At 45.1% G+C, this 17,359-nt stretch overlaps 1 pseudogene; it reads right to left on the reverse strand.

The window, feature by feature from the left end:
- Positions 1–2,756: 2,756 nt before the first annotated feature.
- LOC122213116 overlaps positions 2,757–17,359 on the reverse strand; it is a 28,900-nt pseudogene continuing 14,297 nt past the window's right edge.

The raw sequence follows: 17,359 nt of genomic DNA on the forward strand, positions 1-17,359 counted from the left end.
ACCCTGGACACCTGGACAGGCTCGCGCTTCTCATTTTTCTATGATGACACAATGCCAGAGGCAGGATGAGGTGGACGTAAGGCAAACCCACCTTCCATCCAATATTTCCAAGAATCCCGATCTCTCATCTGGAACACACACAGGCAACCCAGTGCTGCATCCAGAAGGCTCATTGCAATTTGCCGCCACCTCAGCAAACAGCCCCCACCCCCTGCCCCAGGAAGCACACGTTCACCCCCCACAAAGTACCAAGGGTACAGATGCGGGTGTGGTGACATATCTCCTCCAAGATTCGAGTTATAAACTCTGGGTAAGTCCCTACTTGCCAAAGATCCCAGATAGTAAACTCGATTTACATTTCTGGAAAACTGTATGAGTAAAAACAAGGAAAACAGCCTAAATCTCAGCCATCGGTGCAACTCCAGTGTGTTCATACGGACGACCTTAGTGCCAGTGCACACGCAGGGCCAGCTACTTCCTCTAGCACAAAGTGGCTGAGGGAGACCCACAGGCCAGCCGGCAATGCAGCCTGGGGTCAGCCGTGATGGAGGGACTTCATCCCGGGAAACAGGAAACCCCGTTGGAAGCACAGTGCTGAATAGCTGCTGGGGTGCATGGAGATGCCTGCACCCCAATAAAGTGTCCACAGCAAGGGGCCTATGAAGCCTGGTATTTGTGTCCGCGATCTCGAGGTTCTTTGCAAAGCAAACGTACACTCTTTGGAATGGACACGCCTCAGGGCCAGAGTGAAGTCTCGTCCCTCTACTTGAGGTGTGAGCCATACAAACAGAGAGCACTGCAGATGCAGAAAGACAAGGCATGAGGTCACGGAGACTCAGAGAAGGCGCCTTCTGTCCCTTCTCAATCCTTCTGGTTACTTCCAGGAAAAAGATCTGAGTTTAGCACTAGGATATTCCCAACACTCTCCTTCTGCTGCTCACTCACTCACCTCTCTTTTTAACAATGGGAGGGGGTCTCAAACAGAAGCTGGGACAGGCAATGACATGCAGGCCAACTTAACATTGGTTCCTTTCTGCTGTCTTTATTTTCAGTTCATTGCTATTTAAGTCAACTAATAGTGACTCTCCATTTACTATAATCATGGTTATCATATGGTATTATTATTGGTATTATTTTTTTAAATTTTTATATTTATTTAAAATTAATAGACAGAGAGAGACAGAGCACAAGTGGGGGAGGGGCAGAGAGAGGGAGACACAGACTCCGAAGCAGGCTCCAGGCTCTGAGCTGTCAGCACAGAGCCTGATGAGGGGCTCAAACCTGCAAGAACTGAGAGATCATGACCTGAGCCGAAGTCAGACACTTAACTGACTGAGCCACCCAGGTGCCCCAGAAATTTCCCTTTTTAAATAAAGGCACTCATCTTTTCCTAAGTGCACCCAATTAAAAAAAAATTACAGGGTAAATACTAGTATAGTGGTAAATAAATAACTGAAATTTGAAAGCCAGAGACTTTACTGTTCTCCCAGCCCGTGGGCCCCACATGTATAGATTTATAAATATCTGCCCAGCTGAACTCAAGCCTGAGAAGTGCCATAATGAACTGCACATTTTCACTGAACAGAGTGAGACTGGTCATTCCCACCAACCAACCTTAGAGAATTTGCTCATTTCCTTCTTCATCCCTGACTTGGCAGTGCTGGACGTCTCCCAGACCCCGCTCTTCCTTCCTTCCTTAGCAATGAAAACCCTAATGGGGGCAGGAGGGTGGGCATTGCCTCCCTAAGCAATGAAAACTCTAATGGGAGGGGTGGGGAGCACTGTCTCCATAGCAGCAGAGGAGGCCATGGGACTGATGTTGGCCATGCCAATGGGATACTGTGTGCACTTCTAGGAAGGGTCCTTACAGCTGGGAGCGGGCATCACCTTTTTCGTACCATGGACCCGTTCTGCAGTCTGGTGAAGCCCATGGACCTCTTCTCAGAAAAAGATTTTAAAATACATAAAATAAAACACACAAGACTTCAAAGGAACAGATTATACTGAAATAGGATTATCAAAATGTAAAAAATAAAAGTGATATAATAAATACATAGAATTCTTTATCATCACATTAAAAAAACCACCTTATTTTCCAGCAGAAACAATATTCTGAGATTTTTTTTTTCACGTTGCAGCTCTCACAGGGCCTATGACTTCTATCGGCGATAAAGTCACCCAGTCTGCTAACATGACTATGGTTTCTATGGTTTGCTGGTACTTTCATAATGGAAGGAAATGTAAATTTCAGTCAGTGGCTAGAGGAAAAAGTTGAATCCTACCTATGGAAATGGAGGAATTCTCTCCTTTGCTCCCTCTTCCTTTCTGCTACCTGGGATGAGACTGGGAAGGCTGGAGCTAAAATAGCCATTTTGGACTATGAGACAAGATGGAGGGAGTTCCGGTCTCTGACGAACATGGAGCCACATACCAGCCCCAGCCTGCCTACTTCTGGAAAGAGAGATGAATTTCTATCTCCTTAAGCTACAGTTGGCTTACTCTTTACTATATAAAGCCACACAAACCTAATCTTGTTGTATCTCTAATACTTTCTTCCCAGGGCTAAGGTTCGAAACTGTTTGAACCTGATCTTTAACAACCTTCATACTTAAGAGATATGCTCTTTCCTATTTACAAATATGACTCCTCCAGAGCTACCCAATTAGCACAGTTCCTCTGTGGTTGACAATCGTACAGGGGGCAAATCCCCAAACCCCTCAATATTCAGTGCCGCTCCAGCTCTGAAGCATGTCCTTTAGAGTGTGCACACGCCCAAACATCACATCATTAACCACAGCTCAGGAAGCTTAGAACTGCACAGCACATTCAGACCACGGACACACACACCTGACTTCACCCCACATCTCACAAAGTCCACACTCACACAGGAGCAAACACAACGGTACCCCACTGATGTTCAGGTCCGAGAGTCACCCGGCATTGGCGGAGGAGACTCAGCAACTTACTAATTGTCATCAACTCTGGCACCGAGGAGGAAGGTAGCATGCTGCTCAGGAGGTCTCCCTGGCCAGGAGGACCAGCTTCCACACTGGGAAAAAGCAAACAGAAGGAACTTACACTCAGCCACTCAAAATATACAACCTCACCCTTCCAAGAACTAGCAGGTACTCAGTGTTTTCAGGTACAACCACCAGAAGGCACAGGAGGCAGTCCTTCAAAACTGCAGTCAGCCCTCTTCATTCACGGACTCCCTATCTGCAAATCTGCTTACTCGCTGACGCTGATTTGTGTCCCCAAAATCAATAGTCAGTATTCTTCTAAAACAAACAGCAGGGGCGCCTGGGTGGCTCAGTCAGTTATATGTCCAACTTCAGTTCAGGTCATGATCTCATAGTTTGTGGGTTCAAGACCCATGTCGGGCTCTGTGCTGACAGCTCGGAGCCTGGAGCCTACTTCAGATTCTGTGTCCTCCCACCCTCTCTCTGCTCTCCCATGCTCATACTCTGTATCTCTCTTTCTCTCAAAAACAAATAAAACATTAATTTTTTTTTTAATAAACAGCAAAAAGGACTCTGCACCTATATGGACCTGGTGACACCCAACCTGACAATGTACTAACTGTACAGGAACTGACAGGTGGTGTCACTGTCACAGAGAAGAGCTCCATTGACTTAGGGAGAGACAGTAAAACCAAGCATGGTTTGAGGTGATCAGTGACTCCCACCCTGGGGCTGAGGTTGAAAATGCAGATGTGATCTACCCCTACTCTCAAGTTTGCACTAAATTAAAACCGTGAAGAGAGAAAAAGAAACAACTCTAAGAACCACAAGGATCGTGGTGGCATTAGGGAGACTTTAGTGTCCATCCGAGTTCTGCTACCAAACATCCAATGACTTTGAGCAACTCCGTTTCCCTTTGAGATACTTTTATTTGAACATCAGAAAACTGACACGGTGCTTACTACTCTATTCTGGTCGAAGCACTTCTCAAACACGTGAGAGCTAAGTGGCTCAAGTATTACATAATGTTAAACTTGTGTAATATTGTGACCAAATGTTAAAATCCAGTAAATGATGTTAGAAGAGGTACCCAGATATGGCCCCTAAATCATAAAAAGTAAAGGAGGTACACAAATGAAGTTTGGTAAAATACTGTTCCTCACACTCTGACGTCCTTGGCAATTTCCCATTCTAAACCTGAACATTAATGTGAAATAAGGCCTTGACCTTGAATCCTGGCAGGTGCACTCCTACCTTCAAAAAAGAATAAAAGGCACAGCTGCGAACAGGACAACTCAATCCCAAAGGCAATTTGGTTTCTGAATACTAACCTGTACCCGAGCCCAGGCTCCAGGAGAATGTGGTCCTCCAGTCCTGTCCTGTTCTCCAGGCTTCCAAGGGGGTCATCTGTGCACAGAGAGCAGTGGCAGCAAGAAAGTCAGCAGTCTGTTTTCATTTCATTTTCTCCATGCAGCAAGGACACGTTGCGGACACTGGCTCCTCTCTACATCAGTCGACTTACAAATGTTTCCTGGCCTGCACGCGGGATTTTAATCTGCTACTTCTTTTGTTCTTTTGGCCAGAATCTCAGATTTGGCACCAGTCACTGATACGAGGCCCCAACCTCCCACTTAACCTTTTTGACCTTGAGCGGTCTGGAATTATGCGTGAAGTCCATATTCAGAGCCAGCCTCAGGATCAGGGAATAATAATCAGCTTTCTGTTAGACAAAACTGCTCTCACTGTAGTGGCTTATGACAGACACAAAGGGGCAGCACAGTCCCATCACTGACAGTGTCTGCATCAAAATCCAGGCTCTGCTGCCTTCTAAAACGCCACCTCCCTACACAGAGTGGTGTGGGGGAAAGGCATTCAGAACAAGCGAGGCCACAAATAATCTCCAGAGGCACTAAAGACTTTCATAAATGTATTTGCTGCTGTTCAAGTCTCTTTTCAGAAAAAAAGTGCAAATCCAGGGCCCCTTGGGCTGGATGGTGACATTAAGGTCGGAGTCAACCGTGGTTGACACTTGCCCAGTGGAGAAATTTCTGGCTTGTCGACACCCACGGTAGAACCAGGCGTGGATGTGGGGACGGGGCAGAGGCGGAAGAGAGCACATCTCATTGCTCTAAGCTACACAGCCTCCTCCCTGTCTTTCCTCCTATTTTGGCCAGAGTTTCATCCTGCTGGAGATTTCCCCAGTTCTTACAGGGGTTGCACTTGGGTAATCCTAATGAGAAAACGTTTTGTCACCTTTTCTTCTACCCTGCCATCCCCATCAAGCTATTCCACTCGCTCCTGCTTTTTTAAAAGAAGTTTGAGGGGGAAATGTCACCCTACAGCCCAGCCTGCCTACCACAGGTTCCCACCACCATCGCCAAGGCCATCATCATCCCCCACCCCCCACCTTCATCTTTTCGGCTTCCTTTGTGACAGTGCCTCTGGACTGCAGCTCAGAGGCCTCCGTCCCCCTTGGCAAATCTAACAGGGTTTTGACCCCAGCCCCCAGCTGTGTAAAGAGGACAAGTCCCAAGCATGCACCTCTGGCCGAGACCTCAATCCAGCACCCTTGTCCCACGGTGCTAGCTGCCTGCCTGAAAGCTCTACCGGGCCACCCTGCAGGGCCTACCAACTGATTGTGATGTCAAAACTGCTCCCTTCTGTCACCCTCTCCACTGGGCCATCTCCCCTTAGAGTGAGGCACCCTCCTCCCTCCATCATGGAGCTTGGGGAGCCCCAGACCTGCCAGTTCCACCTCATTATCACCCACTCCTTGTCCACAGTCATCTCCACTGCCATCCTAGTGCTGAGGCTCAATACCTTCCAGGGGTCTCCTGCAGGACCCCCACGGTTCTGCCTCACCCCTACTAGTCCAACCCACTCAAAGCTATCAGATTCCCCGCCCCCTCCGAACCAAAAATGGGGACTCCAACATACACAGCGGAAATCCATGGTTGGAGTAAAGGCCCACATCACCCTCCAGCATTCCAGACACCATGCCTACTCAGCCCAGCGATTTCCCACCACAGCACAGGAGCATGAGCATAGCCACTCACGCTGCCTCAATCGCCCTCAAGGTGCCCTTGGAGACACACACTACTATTATCTTAATTTTACAGATATGGAGATGGCCCTGGAGGAGTTCAATGACCTATCCAAGATCACAAGCTGACGTGTGAGTGTCTGAACCTCACTCTGTCCAGAGCCAGAGCTAAGCCCTTTCCCTCTTTGTGATCTCTCACACAGCTGATGTGGGCTACATGCCTCTCTCTCTATGCGTCCTTGAACTCCCTGGCCTATTCCTTTGTCTATATCGTGTCCCCACCTGGATATCATTTTTCCAACTGCCAGGTGTCCACTCCCGTTGGCATGCCCCACCCCCACGTATGTGGTCCACCCACTGCTCACCCACTCAGCACAGGCTTCCTGAGTCCGTACTGTGGGCCTGGCTCTCGTCAGGGTCAGTGTCACACTGGAACCAGGGCAGACATGGCTGGCCCTCAAGGACCTCAAAGACTAGCAGGGGGATGGGGATCGCCATGTAATTACACAAATACAGAGTTCCAAGCTGAGATCAGGGCATGGGGACACACGAGGTTTATGGCAGTGTGAACAGGAGGCCCAGCTTGCCTGGGGAGGGAGTGGAAGAGCCCTCTGTACGTGACACTTGGGCTGCCACCTGAAGGATGCACACAGGCTGCAGGAGGTGGAAGGAGAGAGATGGCTGTGGGCTCAGTTCAAGGAAGTAGAAGCTGGCTGGGGTGGCTGGGGCGTCAGGAGGGGATCAGGCTGTGGGGCAAGCTGGGGCCTCGGTGACCACAGTGAGGGTTCTTGATTTTATCCTCAGTGCACTAGAAGGGTTTGGAGCAGGGGAATGATGCAATCTGATTTATATTCTAAGACATCACTCCAGTTGCTATAAGAAGAATGCCAGGGTGGGGGCCCAGATAGAAGCAGGGAGAGCTGTTGATGTCCCTTGTCCCCTCCTTGCATGCAAAACTCTGGGGGTGGGGAGGGCTCACCTCCGGATCCCCCCAGAGCCCAGCACAGTGCTGGTGCAGAGCGGGACACCCACTGGTTGCATAAAGAAAATCATGACCCCTGAGCGGCACACGACCATCATGAGTGGTATGGGGACCACACACAGTGCACATCCGGGGCACCACAGGGTCCTGACATTCCCAACACTAACACTACCCTCTGGAAGCCAATTTCCCAGATCAACCATCTCAGATCAAAGCGGCGCTACAACAGAGCCTCGACCTCAACAAGCAACCCCCAAGACCCAATGCAGGACAAGAAGTTGAAGAACCAGGTAAATGAAGGTTTGAAGACCCAAGGTTTCAAATGAAAAAACAAGCCCTCAGAAACACACCCTGGGCAAGGGGCGGGGGGGTGGCGTGCCTGGGTGGCTCAGTCAGTTAAGCGTCTGACTCTTGATTTCGGTTCAGATCATGATCTCACAGTTCATGAGTTCAAGCCCCACGTCGGGCTCTGCACTGACAATACAGAGCCTGCTTGGGATTCTCTCTCTCTCTCTCTCTCTCTCTCTCTCTCTCTCTCTCTCTGCCTCTCCCCCACCTGTGTGCCCCCCCTCTCATAAATAAATAAACTTAAGAAAGGAAGGAAGGAAGAAACTGACTCTGAAGTTGCTAAGACCCAACACTAACCCCAGGACCCTCAATGAAAGCAGCAGTAACATTTTCATGTGTGCAATGGGTAGAAATGGGTGTTTCGTTCACCTCTGTTTAGTATTCTCAGTTGAAAGGACTCTGGGACTTCTCCCTTGCAGCTTCAAAGAAATGGTAAATGTGCTTTACTGTGTTGCAGGTAAGAGACACGCTCAGAGCAATGACTGCATCTAATCCCACATCCTGGTCCCATGTGACCTGCCTGGTGTCTTCCTTCTCTGAGCCTCTAACCCCAGCTCCAAAGCACAGCCCCCTAAGCCACGGAGTCTCCTCGTCCAAGAATCAGAAGGAAAATACTTCTCTGTCCAGAGTCCCCTTCTCTGCCACCTTCTCCCTCTCCAGATTTAGCCACCAAAAACACTCCTCCTCCTCCTCCATGTGCCTCCCTCCGTCTTCCTCTGAATGCCCCCAAGGGCAGTGACACTACAAACACCAACACTTTCAAAGATGATGGAAAGGACTCCTAAGGGTAGAACCATCTGTGTCCACAGCTGTCATTAAAGACACAAAATGGCTCCCCAGCCAGAATGAGAGTATGTTAACCTTGCTCAAGTAGAAGGGTGGCAATCGGAAGGGAGAACAGTCAGAAGTGAGCAGAAGCAAAAGAGTCTGGGGCAGCAATGCTGACAGCATGCACTCAGAGCAGGCCAGGGAAAGGCCTCAGGCCAGGGAAAGGCCTCCCTGACAGGTGAGTCCCGGCACCACGGGCCCGCACACCTCCCAGGGAAACGGGGGTCAGGCCAAGAGGGACTCGATGCCACCTGGCCTTCCAATCGGGCAGCAGAGCAACCCCGATTCTGACTCTCAGATCTTCTGCAGCCCGAGCATAATCTGTCTTCCTATGCAACTTCTACCCAGGGCGCGTCTGTCCCTGAGGCTGTCACAGGCTCCGGCGACTCCTGGCAGCTTTGTCACCACAGTAAACTAAAAAGTTGGCTGACAGCTCACACACGCATGTCTGATGAGGATAATGGAGATAAGCTGGAGCGCGGGGTCCCCCGATAGTGACAAGATGAAGCCTCCGGGTCTGGAAAGCGGACAGGCAGAGGTGGGACAGGGGGAAAGCTGCCAGTGGGGAGGCCTTCCCACGAGGATGCCAGAGGCCGGCCAGAGGCTGCATTCCCTGGACACACTGAAACCCACAGAGGGAGAAGGAGCGGTGGGTTTTGCAAAACCCCACCCCAGCACGGAGGACAGCACACGACAGTGCCCCAGGAGCAGCCAGCCCCCAGCCCCCAGCCCAGAGAGGAAGGGGCTGCCGTAAACAAGACAGCGTGCCCAGATCGGGCCCCTGACAGCCCAGCAGAAAGGCCCGCCCGGTGGGGAGGGCGACAAGGTGAGTGGGGTGCTGGGTCACCAGCTGGAAGCCACGTGGTCCCAGATGGGCGTCAGGCCCATCTGCTCTCTGCAAGCCCCCATGTGCACCGTGTTCAGGGGACAACAGCGAAGTACCCAACCCCACCCGCTGGCCGCTGGGACCACAAATGGTCACCTGAGGGAAAGGAGATGCCGGGCCCACCAGCTGGCTACTCTCAGGGGTTTCAGCGGAGGCCCAGCGAAAAGCACCGGCTGGTAAGAAGGCCGCACGGCTGGGGCCAAAAGGGGAGAGGGCATGAGAGAGCAAAAACGGTCCAAGGAGAGCGGAGACAGGGCAGACCCCATGAGGAAGTGTGGGGCACGGGATGGTGGAGACTCAGGTACTCTCCGTTCTGACTGCCATCTCCTGGTCCTCGGACACCCCAGCACGAAGTGCCCACGGACGGCAGGCTTTCTCGGGGCCTTGGCAGGTGCCTGGCGCCTCTCCCCACATTAACCTGAGAGTCTTAGCCACACATCTGAGAGGAAGGTGAGAGAAAACACCCACCCCTTCCTCACGGGCTGTGGGCGACAGGGGACGTGTTCATCCACACCGAGCTGACACTGGAGCTGACCTCAACTCTTCGGTAGTTTAGACTTGAACGTCTTAACGTTTCAGATCTTGAACATTTTTTTTTTTTAAGTTTTTAATTTTAATTCCGGTACAGTTAACATAGCGTTTCATTAGTTTCAGGTGTACGATATAGTGACTCAGCAGTTCCACACATGACCCAGTGGGATCTTGAACATCTTAAATGACATTTAAGAGTTGCTCAGCAGTGTGAAGACAAACTTACGAATTAATATTGAGTGGATAAAAAGCAAAATATTAATCCTACATTGCGTTTCATTATGACCTCTTAAAGAGAAGTATGTGTAGAACGAAGCCGCTAAGGAAATGGTGTCTAACAAACACCATCCACTCCACAGTTAAGGCCTAGTGTATGCCTGGAAGGTACAAGCAGCCGAGGACATTGGGAGAGCAGGCCGATCTAGCCTGCAAGCCTGTGCTGCTTTCAGAGGCCTGTTTCAGAGATTTTCCTTTCAGCCCTCTCTACCCTTGGTCAAACATCTGGCTCTGAGCAAGGATGGGAAATAATCCTAACAGAATTTTGCAAAATCCATCATGTAATCGTGAAGGTCATACCCACAACGAGACCCTCAGCAGACTGGATGAAGCGCAGCAACAGAACCAATCCCGGGCCGGGCTCAGGGGTGAACTTGGCTGTGCCTCTAGAATCAGTACAGAGCTGCTCTTCTGGGGCTCCAATCCAGCGGCTGGTGACCAAGGGGACTCCCAGACACCCAGAGGATAAGGTAACGATATGACAGCTCATATGAGCCTGCTTAATGTTTAAGTTGACCCCCTTTCTTGGAAGGGACCCAGACACGAACTAGTCTGATTCTGCCCTTTTACTAATGAGGGTTTGAGAACCAGCGATGTGAAGGGACACCAGCCCCAGGTCACATGGCTGCTGTCATTTCAGAGCCTGGGCCACTCTGTCCTTCCCCCTGCTTCAGGACCTTGTACATGCTGTTCCCTTGCCTGTGTTTTTCATTTCTTTTCTTTTTCTTGAATGCAGAAGTAGAAAAACTTCATTTCTACTTTCAATTTCTATTAAAAAATACTTTTTCCTTAAATTTTTTACTATATTTTTTGCTTTTATGTAAATTTTTTCAAATTCCATTTTACTTCCATCATTTTATTTTACTCTACTACAGTGTATTCACTTTTTCAAATTTTAAATCATTTCTTTTTTCTTTTTTTTAAATATTTTTTCTCTTTTTCTTTTCTTCTTTCTTGAATACAGAAAAAGAAGAAATTCATACTTATTTTTAATTTTTATTAAAAATATTTTTCTTTAATTTTTTCTACTATATTCTTTACTTTTGTGTATATTTTTTTCAAATTCTATTTTAACCCCATCATATCATTTTAGTCTACTTCAGTGTATTCATTTTTTCAAATTTTCAAATGATTTCCTTTTTTCCCCCCCCCCCCCTTTTTTTTCTCTAATCTGTCAAACCACTTTCAACACCCAGACCAAAACACACCTATGATCTAGCATCATCTATTCGATTTGTGTGTGTGTTTAATTTTTAATTTTAATATTTTTTTTTTAATTTTTTTTTTCAACGTTTTTAATTTATTTTTGGGACAGAGAGAGACAGAACATGAACGGGGGAGGGGCAGAGAGAGAGGGAGACACAGAATCGGAAACAGGCTCCAGGCTCCGAGCCATCAGCCCAGAGCCTGATGCGGGGCTCGAACTCACGGACCGCGAGATCGTGACCTGGCTGAAGTCGGACGCTTAACCGACTGCGCCACCCAGGCGCCCCAATTTTAATATTTTTTTAATTTTAATGTTTTTAATTTCAATTTTTCTACCTCATTAATTCATTTTCTCCCTTCAAAATGACAGAATGAAGGACTTCACCCCAAAAGAAAGAGCACGAAGAAACAACAGCCAGGGATTTAACCAACACAGATACAAGCAAGATGTCTGAAACAGAATTTACAATCATGATAATAAGAATACTAGCTGGACTCGAAAAGAGATTAGAATCCCTTTCTGCAGAGATAAAAGAAGTAAAAAATAGCCAGAATGAAATAAAAAATGCTTTAACTGAGCTGCAATCACGGATGGATGCCACGGCAAGGATGGATGAGTCAGAACAGAGAATCAGCGATATAGAGGACAAACTTAGAGAATAATGAAGCAGAAAAAAAGAGGGAGATTAATGCAAAAGAGCACGATTTAAGAATCAGAGAAATCAGTGACTCATTAAAAAGGAACAACATGAGAATCATAGGGGTCCCAGAAGAGGAAGAGAGAGAAATAGGGGTAGAAGGGTTATTGAGCAAATCATGCGGAAAACTTTCCTAACCTGGGGAAAGACATGGACACCAAAATCCAGGAAGCACAGAGGACCCCCATTAGATTCAACAAAAACCGACAATCAACAAGGCATATCATAGTCAAATGCACAAAATACTCAGGCAAGGAGAGAATCATGAAAGCAGCAAGGGAAAAAAAGTCCCTAACATACAAGGGAAGACAGATCAGGTTTGCAGCAGACCTATCCACAGAACTTGGCAGGCCAGAAAGGAGTGGCAGAATATATTCAGTGTGCTGAATCAGAAAAATATGCCATCACAAATTCTTTATCCAGCAAGGCTGTCATTCAAAATAGAAGGAGAGATAAAAAGTTTCCCAGACAAACAAATATTAAAGGAATTTGTGACCACTAAACCAGCCCTGCAAGAAATTTTAAGGGGGACTCTCTGAGGGTAGAAAAGATGAAAAAATATATATATAAACAAATAAATACCAAAAGCAACAAAGATCAGAAAGGACCACAGAACACCACCAGAAACTCCAACTCTACAAGCATCATAATGGCAATAAACTCATATCTTTCAGTACTCACTCTAAACATCAATGGACTAAATGCTCCAATCAAAAGACATAAGGTAACAGAATGGATAAGAAAACAAGATCCATCTATATGCTGTTTACAAGAGAACCACTTTAGACCTAAAGACACCTTAGATTGAAAATAAGGGGATGGAGAACCATCTATCATGCTAATGGTCAATAAAAGAAAGCTGGAGTAGCTATACTTATATCAGGCTATGTAGACTTTAAAATAAAGATTGTATCAAGAGATGCAGAAGGGCATTATATCATAATCAAGGGGTCTATCCACCAAGAAGACCTAACAATTGTAAACATTTATGCACCAAATGTGGCAGCACCCAAATATATAAATCAATTAATCACAAACATAAAGAAACTGATCGATAGTAATACCATAATAGTAGGAGACTTCAATACCCCACTCACAGCAATGGACAGATCATCCAATCAAAAAATCAACAAGGAAACAATGGCTTTGAATGACACACTGGACCAGATGGACTTAACAGATATATTCAGAACATTTCATCCTGAAGCAGCAGAATATACATTCTTCTCCAGTGCACATGGAACGTTCTCCAGAATAGATCACATACTGGGACACAAATCAGCCCTAAGTAAGTATAAAAAGATCGAGATCATACTGTGCATATTTTCAGACCACAATGCTATGAAACTCAAAATCAACCACAAAAAAAAATTTGGAAAGGTAACAAATATTGGAGACTGAAGAACATCCTACTAAAGAATGAATGGGCTAATGAAGCACTTAAGGAGGAAATTAAAAAGTATATGGAAGTCAATGAAAATGATAGCACCATAACCCAAAATCTCTGGGACGCAGCAAAGATGGCCATAAGAGGAAAGTATATAGCAATCCAGGCCTTCCTAAAGAAGGAAGAAAGATCTCAGATACACAACCTAACCTTAGTCCTTAAGGAGCTGGAAAAAGAACAGCAAATAAAACCCAAAACAAGCAAAAGACAGAAAATAATAAAGATTAGAGCAGAAATTAATGCTCTCGAAACCAAAAAAAACAGTAGAACAGATCAATGAAACCAGAAGCTGGTTCTTTGAAAGAATTAACAAAATTGATAAACCACTAGCCAGTTTGATCAAGAAGAAAAAGGAAAGGACCCAAATAAGTAAAATCAAGAATGAAAGAGGAGAGATCACAACCAACACAACAGAAATAAAAACAATAATAGGAGAATATTATGAGCAATTATATGCCAATAAAATGGGCAATCTGGAAGAAATGGACAAATTCCTAGAAACAAATACACTACCAAAACTGAAACAGGAAGAAATAGAAAATTTGAACTGACCCATAACCAGTAAGGAAATCGAATTAGTAATCAAAAATCTCCCCAAAAACAAGAGTCCAGGGCCAAATGGCTTTCCAGGGGAATTCTACCAAACATTTAAGGAAGAGTTAACACCTATTCTCTTGAAGGTGTTCCAAAAAATAGAAATGGAAGGAAAACTTCCAAACTCTTTCTATGAAGCCAGCATTACCTTGATTCCAAAACCAGACAGAGACCCCACTAAAAAGGAGAACTATAGACCAATTTCCTTGATGAACATGGATGCAAAAATCCTCAACAAGATATTAGCCAACTGGATCCAACAATACATTGAAAAAATTATTCACCATGACCAAGTGGGATTTATACCTGGGAGGCAGGACTGGTTCAATATCTGCAAAACAATCATTGTGATTCATCACATCAATAAAAGAAAGGACAAGAACCATATGATCCTCTCAATAGATGCAGAGAAAGCATTTGACAAAACACAGCATCCTTTCTTGATAAAAACCTTCAAGAAAGCAGGGATAGAAGGAGCATACCTCGAGATCATAAAAGCTATATATGAATGACCCAACACTAATATCATCCTCAATGGGGAAAAACTGACAGCTTTCCCCCTAAGGTCAGGAACAAGAAAGGGATGTCTACTCTTGTCACTGTTATTCAACATAGTATTGGAAGTGTTAGCCTCTGCAATCAGACAACACAAAGAAATAAAAGGCATCCAAATTGGCCAGGAGGAGGTCAAACTTTCATTCTTCACAGATGACATGATACTCTATATGGAAAACCCAAAATATTTCACCAAAAAACTGCTAAAATTAATTCATGAATTCAGCAAAGTTGCAGTATATAAAATCAACGCACAAAAATTGGTTGCATTCCTATACACCAACAATAAAGCGACAGAAAGAGAAATCAAGGAATTGATCCCATTTACAGTTGCAAAAAAACCATAAAATACCTAGGAATAAATCTAACCAAAGAAGTGAAAAATCTATACACTGAAAACTATAGAAATCTTATGAAAGAAATTGAAGAAGACACCAAAAAAAATGGAAAAAGATTCCATGCTCCTGGAGAGGAAGAACAAATATTGTTAAAATGTTGATACTACCCAAAGCAATCTACATATTCAATGCAATCCTTATCAAAGTAACACCAGCATTCTTCACAGAGCTAGAACAAATAATCCTACAATGTGTATGGAACCAGAAAAGACCCCAAATCACCAAAGCGATCTTGAAAAACAAAACCAAAGCTGGAGGCATCACAACCCCAGACTTCAAGCTATACTACAAAGCTGTAATCATCAAGACAGTAAGGTACTGGCACAAGAACAGACAACCCAGAAATGGACCTACAAAGTATGGGTAACTAACCTTTGACAAAGCAGGAAAGAATATCCAGTGGAATAAAGACAGTCTCTTCAGCAAGTGGTGCTGGGAAAACTGGACAGCGACATGCAGAAGAATGAACCTGGACCACTTTCTTATACCATACACAAAAATAAACTCAAAGTGGATGAAAGACCTCAATGTAAGACAGGAAGCCATCAAAATCCTCAAGGAGAAAGCAGGCAAAAACCTCTTTGATCTTGGCCACAGCAACTTCTTACTCAACACATCTCCGGAGGCAAGGGAAACAAAAGCAAAAATGAACTACGGGGACCTCATCAAAATAAAAAGCTTCTGCACAGCGAAGGAAACAATCAGCAAAACTAAAAGGCAACCGACAGAATGTGAGAAGATATTTGCAGATGACATATCAGATAAAGGGTTAGTATCCAAAATCTATAAAGAACTTATTAAACTCAACACCCCAAAACAAATAATCCAGTGAAGAAATGGGCACAAGACATGAATAGATACTTCTCCAAAGAAATCCATATGGCCAACCGACACATGAAAAAATGCTCAACATCACTCATCATCAGGGAAATACAAATCAAAGCCACAATGAGATACCACCTTATACCTGTCAGAATGGCTAACATTAGCAACCCAGGCAACAACAGATGTTGGTGAGGATGCGGAGAAAGAGGATCTCTTTTGCATCACTGGTGGGAATGCAAGCTGGTGCAGCCACTCTGGAAAACAGTATGGAGGTTCCTCAAAAAACTAAAAATAGAACTACCTTACGACCCAGCTATTGCACTACTAGGCATTTATATAAGGGATACAGGTGTGCTGTTTCGAAGGGACACATGCACCCCCATGTTTATAGCAGCACGTCAACAATAGCCAAAGTATGGAAAGAGCCCAAATGTCCATCGATGGATGAATGGATAAAGAAGATGTGGTGTATATATATATACAATGGAGTATTACCCGGCAATCAAAAAGAATGAAATCTTGCCATTTGCAACTATGTGGGTGGAACTGGAGGGTATTATGCAAAGTGAAATTAGAGAAAGACAAAAATCATATGATTTCACTCATATGAGGGCTTAAAGAGACAAAACAGATGAACAGAAGGGAAGGGAAACAAAAATAATATAAAAACAGGGAGGGGGACAAAACAGAAGAGACTCATAAATATGGAGAACAAACTGAGGGTTCCTGGAGGGGTTGTGGGAGGGGGGACGGGCTAAATGGGTAAGGGGCATTAAGGAATCTACTCCTGAAATCATTGTTTCACTATATGCTAACTAATTTGGATGTAAATTTTAAAAAATGAAAAATAAAATCAAAATAAAATAAAAATTTTAAAAATAAATAAAATAATGTTTGTGAAAAGTTTTAAGTCTTAAGAACAGACTAATGAAATAATTCTAAACAAAACAAAACACAAAACACGGGAAGAGAATATGAAGAATTTTAATTCATAAAGAGCTGATATTATTCTCATTTCTAAAAGGAGATACCCTATTTGATGAGTGCTTACTTATAAACCAAATACTCTCTAAACTATCTCGTTTAATTCTCAAAACAACCCTATATCATTATCCCCATTTTTCAGTTGGGGAAACTAAGGCTTAGAGACATTAACTAGCTTGTTCGAGGCCACACAGCTAGTAAGTTTTGGACTTTGGTTTGAACCCAAGACTGCCTTTCAACTCCGTTTTTTTCTAGCCATGACTTCTACTGCCTATAAAGGGAATAAAAATGAGATGCAGTAAGTTGTATGTGTTTCAGGGATTTTCTTCTTGTACTTTGCATTTTCTACACGGAGCAACTATGCCATTAATAACCAGGAAAAAAATAACAGTTATTGTTTTTATAAAATGAAACAAACAGAAACGGTTCTTTCTTGCTGGAATCCAAAGGAGAAAGGAAATATCCATTTTCATTTATCATGTTTCCCAGAGGGATGTCTATTCAGGGTGGGATGATGCTTCCTTGTGAGGGTCTCCTTTATATGCTGTAGGATTTTAGCACCATCACCCCTGTCCAACCAATGTCCCATAGCAGATATTGTCAGTGCCTTGCCAGCAACCTGTCAGCACCCACCCCTCCAGCCAGTGCCACCAGCTGCAAACACCTGTGACCTTCTGCCTGGTAACTTTCTCCCTGTTTGGAGAACATCCTTGGTTCCCACGCAAGGCAACCCAGGAGTGCCAGAGCATCAGTGGCTCTGGAAGCAGCCCTTGACCAGTGCTGAACTAGAACTTGGTG

This window comes from Panthera leo, chromosome A2, assembly GCF_018350215.1.
Source record: "Panthera leo isolate Ple1 chromosome A2, P.leo_Ple1_pat1.1, whole genome shotgun sequence".
Classification (NCBI taxonomy): domain Eukaryota; kingdom Metazoa; phylum Chordata; class Mammalia; order Carnivora; family Felidae; genus Panthera; species Panthera leo.